The sequence below is a fragment of the Arachis ipaensis genome, chromosome B1 (assembly GCF_059453495.1).
Source record: "Arachis ipaensis isolate K30076 ecotype BB chromosome B1, ASM5945349v1, whole genome shotgun sequence".
Taxonomy (NCBI): domain Eukaryota; kingdom Viridiplantae; phylum Streptophyta; class Magnoliopsida; order Fabales; family Fabaceae; genus Arachis; species Arachis ipaensis.
The window spans coordinates 133,575,229-133,599,540 of NC_142436.1; the positions used below are offsets into that span (position 1 = coordinate 133,575,229).

A 24,312-nucleotide genomic window follows, 5' to 3' on the forward strand; every position below is an offset into this window, starting at 1 on the left:
TTAGTTTTTCATCAATTAGGGTTTTATTCTATCAAAGATCTTTTTTTAAGTTCGAGTTTTTTGTTTGTGTTGTGATATTGTTTCTACTTTTTTGAACATAAAATTTTATCAATTTTTTTATTAAAAAGTTCTTATTTTATGCCATTGATATAATGAAAGTAAAAAAAATCATAAGATAATGTTGTCTGTCAATTTTTGTTTAGACATTACAATAGGCTTTAGAAATGGCTGAATCTGTAACTCCAAGTGATCTATTGGCCAATTCTATTTCTTTAAATGGAGAAAAAATTAACCAGTCAGTACCAACAATGCCAACAACAGATACTGACATTGCACCATTAGAAACACTAATAACTACATCAGCACCAACACAGACAACAACCATTACAAATCAACCAGTCACGGATGAAAATGCTAGTAATGAAACTGTTATTACAAAAAAAGAAAGAAGACTTCACCAATTTGGGACGATTTTGATCAAGTTGAAAGTTCTGAAGGTACAAAAGCTATTTGCAAGTATTGCAAATCTATGTTTTCTTATTCTAAAAATGGAGCTAGTACTTCACATTTATGGAGGCATTCTAGTAGTTGCTTACAAAGGAGATTGCATGTTGCTACACAAAAGAAGCCTCCATTGATTCTATTTCAACCTTCCAATTCAAGTGTTAATCCCTTTGTAACACCAGGTGTAAGATATTCTCAAGAGAAGATGAGACAAATAATTGCCACAGCAATTATGGTTCATGAGCATCCTTTCAGCATTGTTGAGGATGAAGTTTGGATGTGGGGCTTTCAATACGCTAATTCTGAATTTCATAAAGTTTCTCGCAAAACTGCTCGAAGTGATTGCTTGGCAATATATGAAGTAGAAAAGAAACAATTGAAGGCTTTGTTACAAGGTGTTAGGAAGATAAGTTTGACAACTGACATGTGGAGATCAATCCATCAAATTGTTGAATATATGGTTATCACATGTCACTTTATCGATGCCGGGTGAAATCTTTAAAAAGGGATTTTGAGTTTTGTTTAGGTACCTGCTTTTAGACGTGGCATCGACGTTGCGAATGCTAGTTTCAAGTGTTTGAAAACTTGGGAAATTGAAAACAAAGTCTAAGGGCTCTTAAGGATACTATTTCAGATAATAACTCATTACCTATTGATGGTAGTTTGTTTCATGTTAGTTGCTGTACAATTTGTTGGTACAAGATGGGCTAGGTAAAATTAAAGGTATTATTCACAAAGTTCGTGAGAGGATTAAGTATGTCAATTTTAATGATTCAAAATTTAAAATATTTATTGAGATTGCTGAGAACAAGCGTTTGAAGGAGAAAAAACTCATCATTGATTGTCCCACAAGATGAAATTCTACTTACAACATGTTATCTGTGGCTTTGAAGTTTAAATCTGTATTTACTATGTATAAGGAAAGAGAACCACACTACAGTTACGAACCATCATCAAAGGATTGGAGGAAAGTTGAGAAGATTTGCAAAAAAATTTTAATCTTGCTACTCATGTAGTGAGTATCCTATGCAAATTTGTACCTTCCTAAAGTTTGGAGAGTGAAACAAGTAATTGATGATGCTATTGAGGATAGAGATTCTTTCATGAGAGAAATGACAACCTCAATGAAAGAAAAATTTGACAAATATTGGAGAGAATGCAATATAGTAATGTCTCTAGCTTGGGTTTTAAATCCTATGTGCAAATTACATGTTATTAAATTCTGTTTTTCTTTAATTGACAAACTTGAGCATGTGGCTGCTGAAAATATTGAAAAAATAATGAATACATTGCAAGAAATGTATGATGAATATGCTTAAATGTGTCATGGTGAGACAATAATAAGTGGAGTTAACACTAATGGTCTAGTTGCTTCTTCTAATGTGGTTAGTTCTGAAATCAGTGGAATTGATGAAATGTTGAATATGGTTTGGAAAAAATAAGCCATTCATCTAACAAAATCAGAATTAGAAGTTTATCTTGATGAGAGTGCTAAGGAAATTCTAAATCTTTTAGTGCTTTGGAGTGGTGGAAAAACAATAACCTGAAGTTCAAAATTTTATCTAAAATGGCAGCGGACATATTAGCAATTCATGTCTCAATAGTGGCTTCAGAGTCTTCATTTAGTGCTAGAAGAAGAGTTATTGATAAATATCGTTCTCGACTAAATCAAGAGTCCATTGAAGCTCTCATTTGTGGAGGAGATTGGCTTCGGAACAAGTATGGTTTCAAGAAAAAACTAAAGGTAAAAATCAACTTTCTAATATTTCTCTTTTTGACTAAGTATCCATGTTATAAAAAAATTTCTCTTTTTAAATGTAAGAACATTGATATTGGTATGATGTGAGTAGTTACAATAATAAAGTTAAATTTTCATGATATATAAATGAAGTATCATATAATTTATATTAAGATTATGACCACAATTTTATTTTGAATATTATCTTTTGTACTAATAAAAAAAGTATTTGTTGTATTTATATTATTTAAAAATCTAATGATATGTGTATGTTTGCTTTTTTTTTTAAGGTATTGGAACAGGAAGATTAAATCACTTTCAAGTTTGGAGGATTAATGGATTAATTGTCCAACACTCCCTTTACTTTGTTTTGATTTAAGTAGTTATTAGCTTTTATTTGATGTTATGTTTAGTTGGTTTAATTTGTTACAACTCTTGATATTGATGAAGTCTTTTATTTTGATATATTACATATTTTGGAAGTAGCCAAGTAAGAATATATTCATATATATTATCTTTTTTTAATCAATGATAGTTATTTATCGATATTTTATCTTTATTTTGTATCAATATTATCCATAAATTTATTATTTTATATTTTATAATTTTAAAAATTAAATTATATCTTAAATTTAATTATTATTAAAAAAAACAGGCCTATTGACAGGCTTCAGGCCAGGCCAGATTTAACAACAGGCCAGGCTCAGTACTCATTAAAAAGCCTATACCAGGCTACAGGCCAGGCTTAGGCGAATATACTCTATTACAAGTCTGGCTGTTAAGAGTAAAGCCTGGCCTGACCTGACTTGTTTCTGCCCCCTAAATGCAACGCATCTCTATTCTTGACGATAAAAAATGAGCGTACATTTTGTTGCTACATGCCTCTGTTTAATTTGCTTCAATTTAACCAACAAAAAAAATACTCTAATCTCATATTTTGGATATTTATAGGATGAGGAAAGCACTTATCAAGAAAGGTGGCTTTATACAGAAACGTGAGGAAGAGAAAGAAACAAAATAATATTCTGTGAGTATATGTATGTGATCTAACATTCAACTTCATCTAGGAAATATGATCTAGCATGACTACTGATAAACCACTATTTTATGGTTTATCTTGTACTCAATTGAGTGATTTTTTATCAAGTCCTTGCCCACTTATTCATACAATTCGCATGTTTTACGTTTTCCTTCCTGATTTTGTGCTATGATTGAAAACATGTTTCTTTGATCTTAATTTTACTAATTTTAATCCTCTCTTATTACCATTCGATGTCTTGATATGTGTGTTAAGTGATTTCAGAGTTTATAGGGCAGGAATGGCTTACAAGATGGAAAGGAAGCATGCAAAAGTGGAAGGAATACAAGAAGTTGAAGGAATTGCTAAGCTGTCCAATCTGACCTCTTCGCACTCAAACGTTCATAACTTGAGCTACAGAGGTCCAAATGATGCGGTTCTAGTTGCGTTGGAAAGCTAATGTCCGGGGCTTCGCAACGATATATAATTTTCTATAGCTGCCTTGAAGCCAGATGACGCGAACGCATGGATCATGCGGACACGTGACCAGGAAAAAACCCATTCCGCGCGAACGCGTAGACGATGCTTCCGCGTGACTTTGCAGCGACCTGTACGTACCAAAAATCGCTGGGGGCAATTTTTAGGCTGTTTTTGACCCAGTTTTCGGTCCAGAAAGCACAGATTAGAGGCTATAATATGGGAGAATCCATCCATTCATTCAACAATTCATACAACATTCATAATTCACAATTTTAGGTTTTAGATGTAGTTTTTAGAGAGAGGGGCTCTCTCCTCTCTCTTAGGATTTAGGATTAGGATTAGGATTTAGGATTTCTATTATGATTAGGCTACTTCTCTTCATTCCAGGTTCAATGTTTCTTTAATTTAATTTCTCTTCTACTTTTATTTATTCTATTACTTTAATTGTTATTTATCTTTCCAAAATTGGCTTATGAACCTTCCCATGTCAGATTTAAATTTATGTTTAAATGCAATTTGAGGTATTTCAGATTTAATATTTCTTTCTTTTATTTATGTTACTGCTGCTTCCAATCTGAAGGCATTTTTATTCGGGTAGATTTTCTCCTTTTGGTTTTGGTTAAGTAATTGTTAACACTTGAGTTATCAAACTCAGCAGTTGATTGAAAATTGGAATTGCTGATTGATTTGGATCGCTCTAAAGCTAGTCTTTCCATAGGAGTTGACTAGAACTTGAGGATCAAATTGATTGGTCCACTTGACTTTCCTTTATTTAGGAAGGGTTAATTAAGTGGGAGCAATAACAATTCTCATCACACCTGATAAGGATAACAAGGATGGGATTTCCAGTTCTCATACCTTGCCAAGAGATTTTCTAATTATTAATTTATTTTTCTTGTCATTTAAATTACTTGTTCCTTATTTTAAAAACCCAAAACAAAATTCTATCTTTTCCATAACCAATAATAAATCATACTTCTTTGCAATTCCTTGAGAAGACGACCCGAGGTTTCAATACTTCGGTTATAAATTTTATTGGGTTTTGTTATTTGTGACAACCAAGTTTTTGTACGAAAAGATTCTTTGTTGGTTTAGAAACTGTACTTACAACGCGATTATATTTGTGAAATTCTTTACTGACAAAAAATTAGTTCGTCAAAATGGCACCGTTGCCGAGGAATTGCAAACGTGTGCCTTATTATTGGTTATTGTAAATATTTGCTTTTTGCTTATTTATTTGTTTTTATTTTTTTTATTTTTTCTTTTTCGTAAATTAAGAGGTTATTGGTTTTTATTTAGTTATTAAAATTTTCGAAAATAATGTTCCTTGTTCTTTCTTGATCTTCAAGTTGTTCTTCGTGTTCATCTTGACCTTCAAGTTGTTCTTGGTTGTTTTCTTCGTTTTGATCTAAAAATTTTAAGTTTGGTGTCATTTTATTGTTTTTCTATACCCTCATTAAATTCAAAAATATCTTTTCTCTTTATTTTAAATGATTTTTTTTGAAAATTACAAAAAAAAAAATTTCAGATTTTTATTTTAAAATTGTTATCTTATCTTATCTTAGTTTTAAATTTCAAAATTCAAATCTTTTTCAAAAATCATATCTTTTTCAAAATCTTATCTTATCTTATTTTAAAAATCAAATTTCAAATTTCAATATTTAAATTCAAAAATTCAAAATTTAAACTATTTTCAAATCTTTATCTTATATTGTTGTCAGTATTTCTAGTTTTAGGAGTTTATTTTCATTAATTTCTTTATTAGTTTTCATTTTTATTTAGCTACTATGAATTCTCACCCCTCTGATTTCAAGTTTGGTTCCAATGTTGTTGTAAGGAATGGAAACTATGATGAAAATAGGTATCTAGGTTGGAAGAATCAAAGATGGGAAGAGCCACAAGGATTTGATCAACCCTCTTGGCAACAACCCCCTCCAATGCGCTATAACCAACAACCATTCTGTGATGCATACCAAGACAATAGTTATGGTGGACCTCTTCGTGACAACCAACCTCCACCAAATTACTATGGTCAAGAGCCATTCCAGGGAGCGTACCAAGATGATGAATATGGTGGACCCCCTTACCAACAAGTCCCACCATATGCTTATGAACTACCTCCTCAACACAACTCTGGACCACCATACTCACAAGCCTCCTACTACCAAACACCATCACATGATTCTAACCCTTATCCACCATATCAACCACCCTATGAGCCATATGAGCCATACATAGATCCACCCCAATTCCAACCCAGTTACTCCCAAGGACCATGATAAACCACTATTTTATGGTTTATCTTGTGCTCATTTGAGTGGTTTTTATCAACTCTTTACCCACTTATTCATACTATTTGTATGATTTTACATTTGCCTTCCTAATTATGTGCTTTGATTGAAAACATGCTTCTTTGACCTTAAGTTCCCTATGTTTAATCCTCTCTTATTACCATTAGATGCCTTGATATGTGTGTTAAGTGATTTTAGAGATTACAGGACAGGAATGGCTCAGAGGATGGAAAGGAAGCATGCAAAAGTGGAAGGAATACAAGAAGTTGGAGAAATTGCTAAGCTGTCCAGCCTGACCTCTTCGCACTCAAACGGCTATAACTTTAGCTACACAGGTCCAAATGACACGGTTCCAATTGCATTGGAAACCTAACGTCCGGGGCTTCGATTTGATATATAATATGACATAGTTTCCCTGACTCTAGGTGATGCAAACGCGTCGCAGTGGCGAAAATCAGCGTGGCAGATTTCTTCTCCAGCGATTTCTGGGCTGTTTTTGACCCAGTTTTTAGCCCAGAAAACACAGATTAGAGGCTATAAAGTGGGGGAATCCATTCATTCATAATCATAAGCTCACAATACACAATTTTAGTTTTAGATGTAGTTTTTAGAGAGAGAGGCTCTCTCCTCTCTCTTAGGATTTAGTTTTAGGATTTAGGATTATTTCTTCTTCATCACAAGTTCAATGTTCCTCTTATTTATTTTCTACTTTTATTATATACTTTTAATTATTATTTATCTTTTCAATTTGGCTTATGCTACATTCATGTTATGATTTTCCTAATTAATATTATTTGAGGTATTTCAGATTTAAGATTGCTTTGCTTTATTTATATTGATGCTTTTGATTTAATTTAGATATTTTCTCCCTTTTGGCTTGGGTTAAGTAATTGGTAACGCTTGAGCTGTCAAATAAAGCAGTGGTTGAAATTGGGAGTTGCTCCAATAACTCTAGTCTTTCCATAGGAATTGACTAGGACCTGAGGATTAAGCTAATTAATCCACTTGATTTACCTTCATAGTTAGAGGTTAACAAAGTGGGATTAAAATCCAATTCTCATCACAATTGATAAGGATAGGACTTCCAATTCTAATACCTTGCCAAGAGTTTATTTTATTATTACTATTTTATTTTTCTTATCATTTAACATACTGGTTCCTTACTTTTAAAACCCCCAATTTACAAGACTCATAACCAATAATAAGAACATACTTCCCTGCAATTCCTTGAGAAGACGACCCGATGTTTAAATACTCGGTTATCAATTTTAAAGGGGTTTGCTACTTGTGACAACCAAAACGTTTGTAAGAAAGGACTTTTGTTGGTTTAGAAACTATACTTGCAACGGAAATTTATTCTGAATTCTAGACCACGCAAAAGTTCTCTCTTCAGACCACCACCTCCATATACACCACATCCATATCCATCAATCCAAGAGCCTTATAATCCTACTTATGATATCCGAGCAGAACAAGAGTCAAGGAATCGTCTCAAGGAAATAATGGATCAATTTCAAGCAACCCTGCATCAATTGGACCGAGCGGTAAACCGAATAGCACCCGAAGCTTTCATGGCTAAAGAATCTCAACTTGAGAACAAGGAATTAAAGTGTGCCGTGCAATAAGTGGAAAAGATGGAGAGTGATGAACCACCCTCTTATCATGAACCTTTCCTCCCAAGTAATGAGCCCTCATATCCACCTCAACCTTCAATGCATGACACTCTTGGTGTTCTTCTTCAAGGGCAAAGAAAGATGAAACGGGGAGTACTAGAATTCATGACTGCCTTGACCGAGGTAGTAAATCAATTAGCTTCCCAACATCTGAGCACTCAAAGTACTCCCATAGCTACATGTGGAAAATCAAAAGAAGAACGTAGCATGAAGGAGACACTAGAAACTCCGGTGGACAATGAGGAACATGGCTTTGTATTGGAACAAGTGGAGGAAGCCATAATAGTTGCAGAGGAAGAAGTGGTTGAAGATTTAGGAGATGCTGAACCTCCATGGGAATCTAGAATTGTAGAGTACTCCTCCAATAAGATTGAAATTGATGTCAAGAAGGCCAGTGCACAACCTCCATGGCATATTCCTTATGAAGAATTGGATGGGATAAATCAAGAAGTAAGTTCCCTTGGTGATAAAGATCATACATCAAGTCCTCCTAGTGATAAATCTACATCCGCAAATGAACTCCTTGAATATGAAGACTCTTCTCTGATTGAGTCTGAGAATAATGTGGAAGTGGAAATCCTTAGAAAAGGGCGGACGGGAGTTGAGTACGCTTTGTCAAGAACGTTGGAGACTTCTCCACCTAGGTTGTCGTCTACTCCTTCACTTGAGTGGGTAAAACTTTACTCTGTTCGTCTTCCTATCCCACTTGAGTACGGTATTCTTGAAACGGACGGCCAACTCCGGAAGCTTTATGGCATAAAGCGTAAGAGGAGACTGTTTAGTGGTTGGAGTTGCAAATCAAGGCTCATCAAAGTTGATATTTCAAGGGCTAGATGTAAGGGCTCAACTGGTGATAATTTGGTTAGATCTAAAAGAAGAGTTTGGTACTCCGTAGAGAATTCAAATTGCTTACCACCCGGATGGAATCATCATGTTCCACTTGAAGACGGGTGCAGAAACAGGATTTGGGATCCAGGCATACATGAGGATCCACTTTGGGAGATCAAGACTTGTGAAGAACCCCCTCAAGTCTTGGCAAATTCACTTGAGAATAATGAAGATTATTGGAAGTCCAAGCATTGGTGACAGTTTCAGGATGAGTTCAAGCACAAGCCTCCATGACAAAGAGCTCAACAAATGTCCAACTTAAAGACTTTAACTAAAAGTGCTAGGTGGGAGACAACCCACCATGGTATATTCTTTCCTTTTAGTTCTTAGTTTTATTTTATTTTATTTTTATTCATGTTCATTCATAAATTCTGCATAGTCATCTGCATTCTGCATACTGCAAAAAAAAAAATGCACGCGACGCGCGAGCATCGCAGACGCGTCCGCGTCATGTGTGCATGCGAAGCAAAGAAGAAAGAAACAGAGAGTCACACGAAAGCGTGGCTGGAGGGGTGCCTTAGGCACAAACATGCCCACGCGAACGCGTCGCTGACGCGCCTGCGTCATTTTGAGAAATAGCCTCCCACGCGTCCGCGTCACCCACGCGAACGCGTGGCCCTGCAAAATAGACATAAAGAGGTGTATGGCAGAAAGTTATGATGGAGTGAGGCTGGAATGGTGCTGGAAGCACAAGTCCTATCACGCGAATGCGTGACCCACGCGTCCGCGTCATCTGAAAATAACGCCAACCACGCGAACGCATGCTCCACGCATCCGCGTCGCATGCGACGCACAGTTATCCAGATCAGCCGCCACTTATCTTATCTTTTCTTTTCTAATCTTAATTTTTTTATCTTTTCTTCTATCTTCTCTCCTTTTTTCCTCCTTCTTTCTTACTTTCTTCTTCTTCATTCCTTTAACTTCTCATCTTTCTTCACTTTCATTCTATTTTTACTTAATTTATTTGCATACTTTCATTCATTGCATTTTAATTTTTTTGCATATTTTTATTTTCTTTTCTAAATTTATTATTTTTTCATTGGTGTTAAATTTTCTTATTCAACTGTTACATCTTTTTTTGAATTATTCTGGTGATTCATGACTTGTTTTATCTGATTGGGTATTATTATTCATAAGTCAATGCTATTCTTTTATGATACTTGCATTCCATTTGCATTGACATGAACTTACACTACCTTGCATTACCCACACTCTCTCCCCCATTGTTGCAAATTTTGCACCACTGGTATGCCATGTGCTTCTATTGTTTTTTCCCTTGCATGTTGTAGCTACCATGTAATTGAGACCCTTATTATTTGGCATTAACACCCATATTTTATTTGTTTTCTATCCTTATTTCTGGGTTACTTTTCTTCTTTTCCTCTTCTTTCAGGATGGTCACCGAAAAAGGAAAGGAAAAGAACTTCTATATGAGGCGACAGACAAGTCCAACTACACAATCTTTGGAGAAAAGCATCAGTTGAAGCAACCCGTCCACTTGCACATCTTAGCATGCACCGAGGATGGTGCAATCTTTAAGTGTGGGGAGGTCGATACCGATCTCCATGGGTTAGTTATTTTCTTCTCAACACCAATATTTTATTTTCTTTGTTTGTTCATTGTTGCATTTGCATGTTTGATTACATATTTGATTGATTTTGTGCATATTTTACCACCACTTGGTTAAAGTGATATTTTCTTTTTCAAGAAACTTTTTTATAATATTTCACTAATTTGATTTAAAATTTTTATCAAACTTGTTTGAAGGAATATTATACTGGAACATGGTTTAGAGCTCGAACACACAAAACCTGTGAGATTTTGAGCTTATTTGAATTGGTTGCATTTTATCAACCAATATTTTATTTTTAGTGTGTGTTTTTCTCTCTAAAATTGTGATCTTTGTCTTGCTTAATTCTATATTTCCATGGTTTGATGTATGCATGCACTTATATGATTGAGGCCTTTGTTTCACTAAGCTTACATACCCATATGGCCTTAACCTTTCATTATCCTTTGCAAACCAATTTGAGCCTATTTTACCCCTTTTATTCTTTACTTTAGCACATCATTAACTCTAAGCGAAAAACAATAATGTCCTTAATTTGAATCCTTGGTTAGCTTAGACTAGTAAAAGTGCTTATGATTTAAGTGTGGGGAAAAGTGGGTTTGAAAACATTGGTTTAAGAATTGGGTGTTATATATCTTTATGAAAATGTGAAAGAAATGTTTAGGACATATTCATGCATTCAATAATTTAATTATATGCATTGAGAAAAACAAAAGAAAAAATTATAAAAATAAAATTAAAAAAAAAAGAAAGAGAGAAAAAGAAAAGAAAAAGAGCAAATAAGTAAAAGGGGACAAAATTCCCCAAAGTAAATGATGAAAGCAATGCATATGAACTGTACTCAAAATCGGATGCATGAATATGTGGAAAACATAGTTAATGGGCAGTTAGATTTTGCATTGTAATTACATGGATTGTCTTAAGTTAGGTGGAAAAAGTTTAAGTTAATTAAGGATTCAGATTTTAGTCCACTTGGCCAATTACAATCCTACCATGACCCTAACCCCATTACAACCCTTAAAAGACCTCTTGATATGTGTATCTGTGCATTAAATTTTTCTTAATTTTTAGATGAAGAGCAAGCCTTAGAAAGCAGGGTTAGTAGAGAATTGAGAGAATCGAACCTTAAATACATGAGTGATTAGAGTGTATACACTTCCGGTGAGGGTTCGATGCTCGATTCTTTGTTCCCAGCTTTCATGAGCTATTTTCTTCTGCAAGTCTATTTGTACTTCATTTTTATGATTTGAATTAGTGAAATCCAGTTCATGTTTGTTCTTGAAAGGTTTATTTACTTTTCACCAAGTTGGTAGAAATATTTTTGCATGTAGTTGTATTCATATAGATAGGTTGCATTTCATACTTTCTACCATTCCCATTCACTCTTTATAGCTTCTCTTAAGCTTAGCATGAGGACATGCTAATGTTTAAGTGTGAGGAGGTTGATAAACCACTATTTTATGGTTTATCTTGTACTTAATTGAGTGATTTTTTATCAAGTCCTTGCCCACTTATTCATACAATTCGCATGTTTTACGTTTTCCTTCCTGATTTTGTGCGATGATTGAAAACATGTTTCTTTGATCTTACTTTTACTAATTTTAATCCTCTCTTATTACCATTCGATGCCTTGATATGTGTGTTAAGTGATTTCAGAATTTATAGGACAGGAATGGCTTAGAGGATAGAAAGGAAGCATGCAAAAGTGGAAGGAATACAAGAAGTTGAAGGAATTGCCAAGCTGTCCAGTCTGACCTATTTGCACTCAAACATTCATAACTTGAGCTATAGAGGTCCAAATGATGCGGTTTTAGTTGCGTTGGAAAGCTAACGTCCGGAGCTTCACAACGATATATAATTTGCCATAGCTTCCCCGAAGCTAGCTGACGCGAATGCGTAGATCACGCGGATGCGTGACCTGGCAAAAACCCAATCTGTGCGAACGCGTGGACGACACTTCCGCGTGACTTTGCAGCGACCTGCACGTACCAAAAATCGCTGGAGGCGATTTCTGGGCTGTTTTTGACTCAATTTTTGACCCAGAAAGCACATATTAGAGGCTATAAAGTGGGGGAATCCATCCATTCATACAACATTCATAATTCACAATTTTAGGTTTAAGATGTAATTTTTAGAGAGAGGGACTCTCTCCTCTCTCTTAGGATTTAAGATTAGGATTAGAATTTAGGATTTCTATTATGATTAGGCTACTTCTCTTCATTCCAGGTTCAATGTTCCTTTAATTTAATTTCTCTTCTACTTTTATTTATTCTATTACTTTAATTTTTATTTATCTTTCCAAATTGGCTTATGAACCTTCTCATGTCAGATTTAAATTTATGTTTAAATACAATTTGAGGTATTTCAAATTTAAGATTTCTTTCTTTTATTTATGTTACTACTGCTTCCAATCTGAAGACATTTTTATTCGGGTAGATTTTCTCCTTTTGGTTTTGGTTAAGTAATTGGTAACACTTGAGTTATCAAACTCAGCAGTTGATTAAAAATTGGGATTGTTGATTGATTTGGATCGCTCTAAAGCTAGTCTTTCCACAGGAGTTGACTAGAACTTGAGGATCAAATTGATTGGTCCACTTGACTTTCCTTTATTTAGTAAGGGTTAACTAAGTGGGAGCAATAACAATTCTCATCACACCTGATAAGGATAACTAGGATGGGATTTCCAATTCTCATACCTTGCCAAGAGATTTTCTAATTATTAATTTATTGTTCTTGTCATTTAAATTACTTGTTCCTTATTTTAAAAATCCAAAACAAAATTCTACCTTTTCCATAACCAATAATAAATCATACTTTCCTGCAATTCCTTGAGAAGATGACCCGAGGTTTCAATACTTCGGTTATAAATTTTATTAGGTTTTGTTACTTGTGACAACCAAATTTTTGTACGAAAGGATTCTTTGTTGGTTTAGAAAATATACTTACAATGTGATTATATTTATGAAATTCTTTACTGACAAAAAATCAGTTCGTCAAGTACATGAATTTTTGTAGAGAACTCCTGACATTTGATGTTTTTCGTCATATGTTGCAAAGATTTTCAAAGCAATGTCTGATGGTAAAAGACATATTGTGAATGAAATGGGGTTTGGGGCTTTAAGGAATATCCGTCATGCTCTCCAAATGAAGCTTGTTAGACGCTATGATCCTGAAAGCGATTGCTTAGGATCTCCATATGCTCCAACCCCAATCGCATCAATAAAGATTGGGCAAGATCTAGGTCTAACTTCAATAGGTATTTTTTGGTGTTGTTTGTTAACGTTTTTGTGCTTTGTCTTTAAATTAGTGTGTTGTTTTTCATTGTTTTTTATTTTTTAAATATTTATTTTCAGGTGAAATTATACCTTCAAAAATTAAAGAATATGAAATGACTAAAGATATAAAAAATATAATAATATCATTCTAGAACAAGTCCTTGTCAGATTTGAGGAATATGGTTCTCTAAACTACCATTGATACTGATGAGAACAAAACAAAGTTTAAATGAGCATTTATTCTGTTCATTCAGAAAAGATTTTTGTGCCCAACAACATCCCCAAAGATATCTCCAGTTCACTTCCCTACATTTTTGGATATAAAAAACGTAATTGAGAAGAATTGGGCTAGCCATGTTCACGAATTTCTCATATTAGGTGTAAAAACTTTCAGAAAAAGGAATAAAAAATCTATGGATAAAGTGTACATATGCTCTTATCATCATATACTTCCACAACAAAAAGTGGGTGGTTGAGCCAATTGCTAATGCCCCTCAAGAACCATGGGTGTTGTATTGGAATAAGAAAAAATTAGTATAGAAAATTAAGAATGAATCCAAAAAATATGGGGTAAGTATGTGTGCGAATATCTTAAATAACCATTTGTTTCAAGGCTTCATAAAACAAGACAAAATAATGAGAAAAAGAGCTCGTATGGAGGCCAAAAAGACTGGGAAAACAATAGAACCTCCTACTTCACATTTGATTAAGCAAAAATAGAAAATGAAACTAAATCATATTCTGAGTAAGATTCACATTGTTTCCTAATAAATTCTTTTCTATTCTAAAATTAAATCTCTTTCTTATTAAAGATTTTTAAATGTATTTTTAGAACTAAACAAAAAAAATGAAAAACAAAAAAAAAGATAGAGGACAAAGCCTAAAGAAGCTTAAACAATAAAGAAAGTAAGTATATGTACTATAAAACTTTAATTCTATGCTGTTTGCCATTGTTATTGTTCTATATTTTTTTTGTTGTCTTCAATAATTTTTTAATTGTTATAGCACAAAAGCAATAAAGCTTAAAGAGACTCAAATAAAAATAATTCAATAAAAGAAGAAAATAAATGTGAGTAAAAAACAAAGAAGCAAGGAGGCTTCAAATGAGTAAGTTTGTTTTGTTTTAAACTCCCATAAGAATTTGTATATTGTTCCTATAGTTTTTGTATTTCCTTAGCTAATTTTTCTGGTGCTTCAGATCCATAAGCATTATGAACCCTCCAACCCTACACATGACAAAAAACATGATCCCACCAGTACTCCAACCACGTAAGTTTAATATACTGACTTTCATTTATTCCTCATGTAAAATTTGATATACTATTATCATATATCTTTAGTTCTTATTCAAATTGTTTTAAGTTTTATTAGAAAGGTTTTCATAAGAAAAAGGATGAAACCAGGAAAAGAACCTAAAAAAATAATATTGCAAAAGGAAGATCAACAACCTGCAAAAAAAAAAAAAGCAAAAGAAACAACTCAGGATCAACCTCAACATGGTGCTGCTAAAATGTAAGTTAATTATTTAACTAAATAAATTATATAATCCATTGAGAACTACTCTGCTTATGTTTAGTCAATCTATTTGTTTTGCAGATTGAAAGATCAAGATAATGCGTCTCCTTATCAAAACCATTCATTTGACTCTCTCGATGAAATACTCGAGAAAAACAAAAATCCCACAAACAAAGAGTTGATTGATGCTTTCAAAACGTGAGTTCCCCAATTTGTCTGCTATACTTTCTAGTTTATGTGTTATGCTACAATATTTGTTTGTTGATCAGTGTTTTAGTTCCTTGTTTTTGTTTCAACACTAATTCACATAATCTATGTTTCAGTCCAATTGAATATTTTGTTCTAGTTCCCACATTGGAACATTAACCAACTACTCCCTACATGTAAGATTTCTTTATGATTTGAAATCCCTTGAGAATTTTTCTGTCTTTCCTTAATAAAGTTCTCTGTTTTGCAGTTTTCAAGATCTTGGTGATACATCTTCCGATCGCACAAGAATGTTTGAATCTAGCATGTAAGTTATCTACTCTTCTAGTGCTTCTATCTAACATCTTAATATTGACATATTTTTCTTGGAATCTCCTTGGACGAACAAAATTTGAAAAAAGTGTTGAGGGGCCACTAAAAGACCAAACAGATGCTGCTGAGAGGTGAGTTCAAGGTTGTGAGAATCGAACCGATCAAAGAACCGATTGAGTAACTGGTTTAATGGTTTAATGGTTCAACCAGAGTCTAACTGTGGTCAAACCGATTTAATTAAATATAAAATAAAAAATATTAAAAAATAAACATTTAATATGTAGTTTACCTACAATTTATTATTAAAAATTCATGAAATATCAAAGTTTATGAAAAAAAATTGAAAACACATAATTTTCTTTTATGGATGATGAGGAGGGGGCATAAGGCCCAAAAACAACAAAAAAAACCTAACACAAGACTAATACAGAAGATCTAATACCAGCTACATCAAAAAAAAGGGAAAGGAAAGAGGAACATTAGAGGAACTTCGAAGAAACTGATGCCCATCTCTTGAATCTGACCTTCTCCTGCTAAAGAAATTATCAGATAATTCAATCCAATTTGCCCAACATGATACAGAACAACATAACTCAGAAATTAATTAACCAAAAAGCACAACCATTAACTAATAAAAACAACAAACAACAATAAAAAAATTAATCCATAAAAATAATCAACTCGCAAAAATGAAAATGAAGTAGTGGAAGACTGGAGACTGTACAAAATTAACTCAGAAATTTATCAATAATCGACAATAATTGACTCAAAAAAAACAACCTCTCCTGTTAATAAAATCACCAATAACATCAGCTACACAGGAAGAGAACCGCGACTGTGTGAACGCTGGAGCCGACCTGAGTTTTTGGCAATGGAGAAGGCGGTGAGGGTGAGTGTGGGTACTGGGTAAGGCTATGAACTCTAATTTTGATTCCTCAATGTATGAGACTTGGGTGAGGGTGAGAGAGAGTGAAGTTAGAGAGAGAGCTTGAAGAGAGATGTCGAGGGGAGAACGAACCACCGCGACGACAAGAAAAGGATTGCGACTGAAAATAAACATGCTCGTGGTTCTGTGCACATGAGCGACACCGATGGGAGAAGTGAGAGGCTCGGTTGAGGCTAGTCCGGTGGCGACGATAGCCTCTGGCTGACAGAGAGTAGCTCAACAATGGAGAAGGGGGATACTGGCATGTTGCTCTGCTCTGATAGGGTTTAGGGTTGAGCTTGTGAGAGAAAGAAGGGGGAGGGGGGTCTATTGCTTTTTGCCTTTTTATTTTCGATCAAAATGGCCGGTTCGATTGGTTCATCGGTTAACTGCTGGTTCGACTGGTTTTTTAATCGAATTTTTACAACACGGTTTTGGGAATCAACTGGACTAGCCAGGTGACCGGTTCCCAGTTAATCAGGTCGAACCAGTCGATCCGGTCCGTTTTTCAGAACCTTGGGTGAGTTCCCTTGTTTTTGTGCTAGAATAGCTAATTATTGTGTTGTATTTTATATTTTATGTGTTGAGAACCAAATATTGTGTGCTTGCATGTTCTCTTACACACTTTTATATACATTGATCAAAACTAATATAATCGATGTTTTAGTGAAAGAGAACAAGTTATAGATGATCCTCAACATCCACCCCTTTCACATGTAACATCTAGCATTGAGCGGGAAAAGGAAAAAAATTGTTGACCTAGCAACTAAAGATCAGGAAAATGCTTGATGCGAAATTTTTGAAAACCACAACTCGACAAGTATACCAAATTGTATCAAGTAATACCACAGGGAGTGGGTTATCATTCCCATGAGGATTAACGGACTAAGCAATAATGATTAATTGACAATTCTAATTAGACAAATCAAAAACAGAGGAGTGTGGAATTCAAACATGTAAACAGAGGCAAAAAAATATTAAACAGTGAGTGAAAATAATAATGGTAAGAATGTTAAAGTTTCAGAGATGTTCATTCTCTAGGAAAACAATCTTTGTGCTCATTTCTTTGAGGCATGCAGAGATCAAGCACAACAAAATCGTATATAATTGAATTTTAATTCTTTGACAACCCAATTTCTCCCTAATTAAATAATCGCCAATTCCTTGGTCAACCGATTAAGAAAAGAGGTTAAGCATAAATCTGATTTAGTTTTAAATAAGATTCAAGAATAGTCCTTAGGTTGAATTATATGTCACTTATCCAAACTAGTCCTAAACAATTGAAACTTACAAGAAAGAATGATTACCAAAAGTTTTGTAATCCAAATTTTATGTCACTTATTCAAACTAGAGCAATTGAAAATCATAAAGTATTGCACACTCTTTGAAATACTATTCATAGTTAAATCAAAAAGTTATGAGAAAGTGTTTTCAAGCCAATTCCAATATTACTTTTTCTAAAACAATATTTAGGATTCAAAACGAAGTTAGAATATTTTTCAACAATTCTAAATCTTTAGGAATGAAGAACAAAAACTTAATCATGAAATAGATCAAAGTATAAACCTCAAATAAAGTAAAACACTTAGATTAATAATCCATAAAAAGAAGAACAGAACTCCTAACCTTAACAAAGGAGATTAGTTGCTCATGGTAGAATGAAAACAGAATTCTAAAGTGTGGTATGTGGTCTCTGATAGATGATATGTCCGTGGACTAAGTCCTTGGACTTATTTAAACCTAAAACCAAAACCTAAAATTCAAATTCAAACTAAATCAAAACAAAATCAAATTTAATTAAATCAAATCTTTTCTAATAACTCCTAATCAACTAGTGATCTTTCTTGTAATTGAAAGTCAAAACTTGATGTGTTGTCTTGTTGAAATCATGGGCTTGCAATTTATTTTTGAGCCAACAAAGCAAGCACTTGAAATTGAAGAGATTGGTGAAGAATTTTGGAGGCCCTAGAGGGTGGTTCAATTCATGCGTTGAACGCATGGTATGCCAATTTGAACCCATGGTTGATGACAAGCTACTGGAGGTGGCACGTTGGACATGGGAGGCAACATGTTGGACATGGGGGGAGCACGTTGGACGTGGGGAGGATGGGAAGCCCCTGGAGGTGTCCATGAAGGGAACGTTGGACGTGGGGTGAGCACGTTCAACGTGGGGGTATTGACAAACTCCTGGAGGTGCTCTGGAGTGGCACGTTGAATATGAAAGGTAGCACGTTGAACGTGAAGGAAGGAATGGTGGAAGGCTGGGCTGCTGGAGGTGGCACATTGAACGGGGCTGCATGCACATTCAACGTGAGGTGGCTTGGGTGAGGGCTGGGCTTCTCTTGTTGAGACTGTATTGAACGTGTGGTTAGGGTGGGTTGGATGCAAGTCCACTATATATATATATATATATATATATATATATATATTGTTTTGAAGCTCTGGATATTAGCTTCTAACGCAATTGGACTCACTTCATTTAGACCTTTATAGCTCAAGTTATGCTCGTTGGAGTATGAGAAGGTCAGTGCCGGCACGTTGAACACAGGAATTCCTCACGTTGAACGTGCCATTCCTCACATTGAATGTGAGCTATTTTCACACGCTGAAAAGTGAGGGTCTTTCGTGGCCCAAACTGAACATCCACCATAGACATATACATATTATTTTAAAGCTCTGGATGTTAGCTTTCTAGCGCCACTCGAACTGTCTCATTTGGATCTCTATAGCTGAAGTTATCATTACTTTAGTACAAAGAGGTCAGGTTTGACAACATCACTAAGTTCACTGGAAGTTGATTTTGTGACTAGCGTTGAAGGCATGGCTTGCTGTGTTATCAAGAAGCTTCTCTGTCTCCTTCCTTGTTGTCTTGCTTGCTTCTTTTCATCCTTATTCTTGCTTATTTTCAACAATTTTCTACACATACCAAAACTCAAAACAACTTCAAAAAATATTGATTAAAGCACTGAATCTCAATTAAGAATAAGAAAATCACTAACTTTATTCATAGAAATAATAAAGAAAACAACAAAAAATACTCATGCATCAATGCTGCTAAGAGGTGAGTTCTCTAATTTTATGTGTTAGAATAACTAATTGTGTGCTGTACTTTGTATTTTATCTGTTGAGCAGCAAAATTTCTTCTGTGTAACCAAATTCCTTTGTTTTTGTATAGTTTGGCTAAAGCTAATCAAGAAGATATTGCTGTTGAGTTGCGGATGGTTGAAAATATTGCAATGGAATAAGATTTAGATTTCTCATGTCCGTCCATTGAGGGTGATACGTGCTTTAAATATTCGTGATATGAAAAGTTTAAGTGTTATATAGAAGATATTAATTTATATTTTTAGAATATTTTAATTTAATTTGATGTATTTTAATTTTGTTTATTTAATTACTAGATTGGGCCTTATGTTTGTGGGCTTAGGATTTTCTATATTTTAACCTAATAAGAGGTTATAAATACCTCATAAACTAGGATAGTCAGAATACAGAATGATTTAGAGGTTTGAATACCCCCTTTTTTTGTTTCGTGATAAAACCATGATGTGGACAATTAAGGTTGAGGAGTCCCTTCGATTCAATTCCCAAACTATGGTGTTGATAAGTTAGGTTGAGGAGTCCCTTGCTTGTTGCGTTAAGAAATTGGGCAGAAAGTAGAGTGATTCTCTTTGTATTCAATTACAACCTATCATTTTTGTTTTTATTTCAATTACAATTTATCTTTTCTATTTAATTTCAATTATTGTCTTATTTATTCTTTTATTTCTTTATCATTTGGTATCAGAGCTCAGGTATTAGATTAATTCTTATTAATCTATATTTGTTCTTCTTTTATCATAAAAAAGTCCAGTGTCTATTGCGTCTTTCTTTAAGTTCTTATGTTCTTGTTTTTCGTTTGCATTTCATTATTGTTTTGTCATCATTGTTGATTTTATTATTTAAAAAATAAAAAAATCATACAATGCAATATATATATATATATATATAAGGGAAAAAAAAGAAATTATCTTTCTTGTAATTATTGTCCTTTTCATATACTATTTTTTTACCTACAAGATTCGAGGACGAATTTTTTTGAAGAAGAGGAGAATGATACGTGCTTCAAATGTTCATGATATGAAGAGTTCAAGCGTTATTTAGAAGATATTAATTTATATTTTTATAATGTTTTAATTTAATTTGATGTATTTTGATTTTGTTTATTTAATTACTAGATTGGGCCTTATGTTTGTGGGCTTAGGATTTTCTATATCTTAACCTAATAAGAGGTTATAAATACCTCATAAACTAGGATAGTCAGAATATAGAATGATTTAGAGGTTTGAAAATCTTCATTTTTGGTTTCGTGATGAAACCATGATGTGGACAATTGAGGTTGAGGAGTCCCTCTCTTATTGCATCGGAGAATTGAGTAGAATGTTGAAGAGTTCCTTCGATTCAATTATCAAACTATGGCGATGACAAGTTAGGTTGAGGAGTCCCTTTCTTGTTGCATCAAAAAATTTAGTAGAAAGTAGAGTGATTCTCTTTGTATTCAATTTCAATCTATTATTTTTATTTTTATTTCAATTACAATTTATCTTTTCTTTTTTATTTCAATTCTTATCTTGTTTATCCTTTTATTTCTTTATCAGAGGGGGCACTAAAAGACCAGATAGATGCTACTGAGAGGTGAGTTTCCTTGTGTGTCTACTAAAATAGCTAATTGTTGTGTTGTACTTTGTATTTTATGTATTGAGAACCAAATATTGTGTGTTTGTATGTTCTCTTACACATTTTTGTATACATTGATCAAAATTAATATAATTGATGTTTTAGTAAATGAGAACAAGTTATAGATGTTACTTAATATTGGTGCGGATTTTCTTGGTGCGGATTTTCAAAACTACAACTTAACCAGCAAGTGCACAAGGTCGTACCAAGTAATGCCTCAGGTGAGTAAGGGTCGATCCCACGAGGATTGATGGACCAAGCAATAATAATTAAGTGATTTACTTAGACAATAAGAAAATGGTGTTTTAAGGTTCAAAGGTATTAAACAGTAATTTGGGAATTAAGAAATAAAACAGTAAATTTGGTATGAAAAGTGTGTGAGAAAACAGTTAAAGTTTCAGAGATATTTATTTTTCCGGATTAACAATTCTCATTAACTACCTTGACTATGCAAAAATTCAATTCACAACAACTTTAAGTGATTAAACTCCAATTCTTTGGTAATTTAATTCTCCTCCAACTCAATTAACCACCAATTCCTTGGTCACTTAATCTCATTAGAGGGTTTAAGTTCAAACCCTAGTTTCAAGCCACACAAAACCCTAAAGATCCAAAGATGATATGATTATATGTCACATATCAGATTAAATTTAGATAATCAGAGGTTCATGAGAATTTAGTTTCAAGCTTATAATTCAAGTGATGTAGCTTTTCCAAGAATCAACAAGAATTCAAGTTAGAAAAGCGTTATTTTTCAATATACTCTAATCCGTGAGATGAAGAACAAAACTAATTCTTGAATGTAAATTAATACATTAATCAGAAGTAGAAAACAATAGTATTAATTCATAGAATAAGTAGAGCTCCTAACCTTAACAATGGAGATTTAGTTGCTCATAGAGAAAATAAACCCCTAGCAGAGAAAAAGTGTGTAAATCTGAAAAGTGCGGAAGAGGAGAAGAAGAAACCATAGGCCGAGATATCTTCTCCTTTTATATCTAATCCTAATTAATGTAAGATATATTTTCTAAAAACCTAAAATATCTTTTCCTCTTGCAAATAAGATAAATTTTTAATTAAAATCCCTGAAGAATCACGTTGCTGGCTTCTCTTGAGACGTGGGGACCACTCTGGATTCTGGAGCTGGCGCTAAACTTGAAGTTTACCAAGTTTGGCACCGTGGTGGCCGCATCAAATAAGGACAAAGTGTTGATTCTGGCGCCAAACTTGAAGTTCACCAAGTTTGGCGCCACATTGTACGTAATCTCGCACGCATTCCAATCCTCTTGGAATTCCCAAGTTTGGTGCCACCATGCCAGCGTCAAATGGAGACAATGTGATGATCATGGCACCAAACTTAGAGATTGTCAAGTTTGGCACCACTCATTGCTTGCATTTGCTCCGTATCTTCTTTCTGAACTCCGTCAAATCCGCCCGAACGCTACCTGAAATAAACTAAATTGCACACAACTCAAAGTAGCATTCATATGGCTTAAAATACCTAAATATTGATTAAACTTAACAATTTCACATGTAAATTCACTAACAAAAGATAAGTAAGATGCTCACGCATCAAACATCCACCCCTTTCACATGTAATATATGGCATTGAGGAAGAAAAGGAGAAAACTATTGACCCAACAACTAAGGATCAGAAAGATGCTGGTGAGAGGTGATTTTTCTCATTTTATCTGCTAGAATAACTAATTGTGTGCTGTACTTTGTATTTTATCTATTGAGTAGTAAAATTTCTTCTGTGTAACCAAATTCCTTTATTTTTGTATAGTTTGGCTAAAGCTAATCAAGGAGATATTGCTAGTGAGTTGTGGATGTTTGAAAATATTACAATGGAGAAAGATTTAGATTTATCATGTCCGTTCTTTGACCTTGGGATTGATACACATTCATCAACTGACAATTTAGCTCTGATGCAAGTGGATCAACAACGAATAGAGCCTAATGAGTCTATTGTTATCAATCAGGTTAGTGTTGAGCGGCCATTAAAAGACCAGACAGATACTGCTGAGAGGTGAGTTTCCTTGTGTGTGTGCTAGAATAGCTAATTATTGTGTTGTACTTTGTATTTTGTGTTGAGAACCAAATATTGTGTGCTTGTATGTTCTCTTACACATTTTTATATACGTTGATCAAAACTAATATAATCGATATTTCTGTAAAAGAGAACAAGTTATAGATGTTCCTCAACATCCATCCCTTTCACATGTAACATCTGGCATTAAGGAGAAAAGGAGAAAATTGTTGACCCAGCAACTAAAGATCAGACACATGCTGCTAAGAGGTAAGTTCTCTAATTTTATGTGCTAGAATAGCTCATTGTTATGCTATACTTTGTATTTTATCTATTGAGCAGCAAAATTTCTTTTGTCTAACCAAATTCCTTTGTTTTTGTATTGTTTGGCTAAAGCTAATCAAGTGGATATTGCTGTTGAGTTGCAGATTGTTGAAAATATTACAATGGAAAAAGATTTAGATTTTTCATGTCCGTCCTTTAACATTGGGATTGATATACAGTCTGCTGAGTCCGTTCTTGTCAATCAGGTGATGGATTCAGGCATTGAAGCTGCACTAAAGTTTTCCGATCTCCCAACGCCATCCATGACAGCACAACTAGCACCGGTAGAATGGGTCCTAGATAAGCTTAAGAGTCTAGCAAAGGAAAATCAAGTTTTCACACCTACATTAAACCTAATAGATTAGGTCTACTACTGGGCAACCAATGAAATTGCTTTCCAAAACAATGAGGTCGAAGAGCTTTTCAAGTTAAATGATCATAACTACTACTTTGTGGGGGTATAGAGCATAGTTGTCAGAACCGAACCGATGATCAAACCGGTCAGGTTACTAGGTCATTGGGTTATTGGTTCAACCGGTGGGTCACTGGTTGAACCGATTGACCCGGTCCTATGTAAATAAAAAAAACATAGTCAAAAATTTAAAATTAAAATTTAAAATACATATTTTTACTAATATTTAAAAATATCTAGCTATTCTTAAATAATATGGAATAGAAACAATAAGTATTTTGTTAATTTTACTCTATCATAAATATTTTTATTTTGCTTTTATATTAAAATAACTATTATTTTCGAATTTTAATAATTTATTAATTAGTTTATATCTATTATACTATTATATACTACAAGTATTTATTAAAAAATAATATTAGTAGATATTATATA

The 24,312-nt window shown here is 33.8% G+C and overlaps 1 pseudogene; it reads left to right on the top strand.

The window, feature by feature from the left end:
* Nucleotides 1–224: 224 nt before the first annotated feature.
* Nucleotides 225–23,830, top strand: LOC148578436 (zinc finger BED domain-containing protein RICESLEEPER 2-like; annotated as a pseudogene).
* Nucleotides 23,831–24,312: the final 482 nt, after the last annotated feature.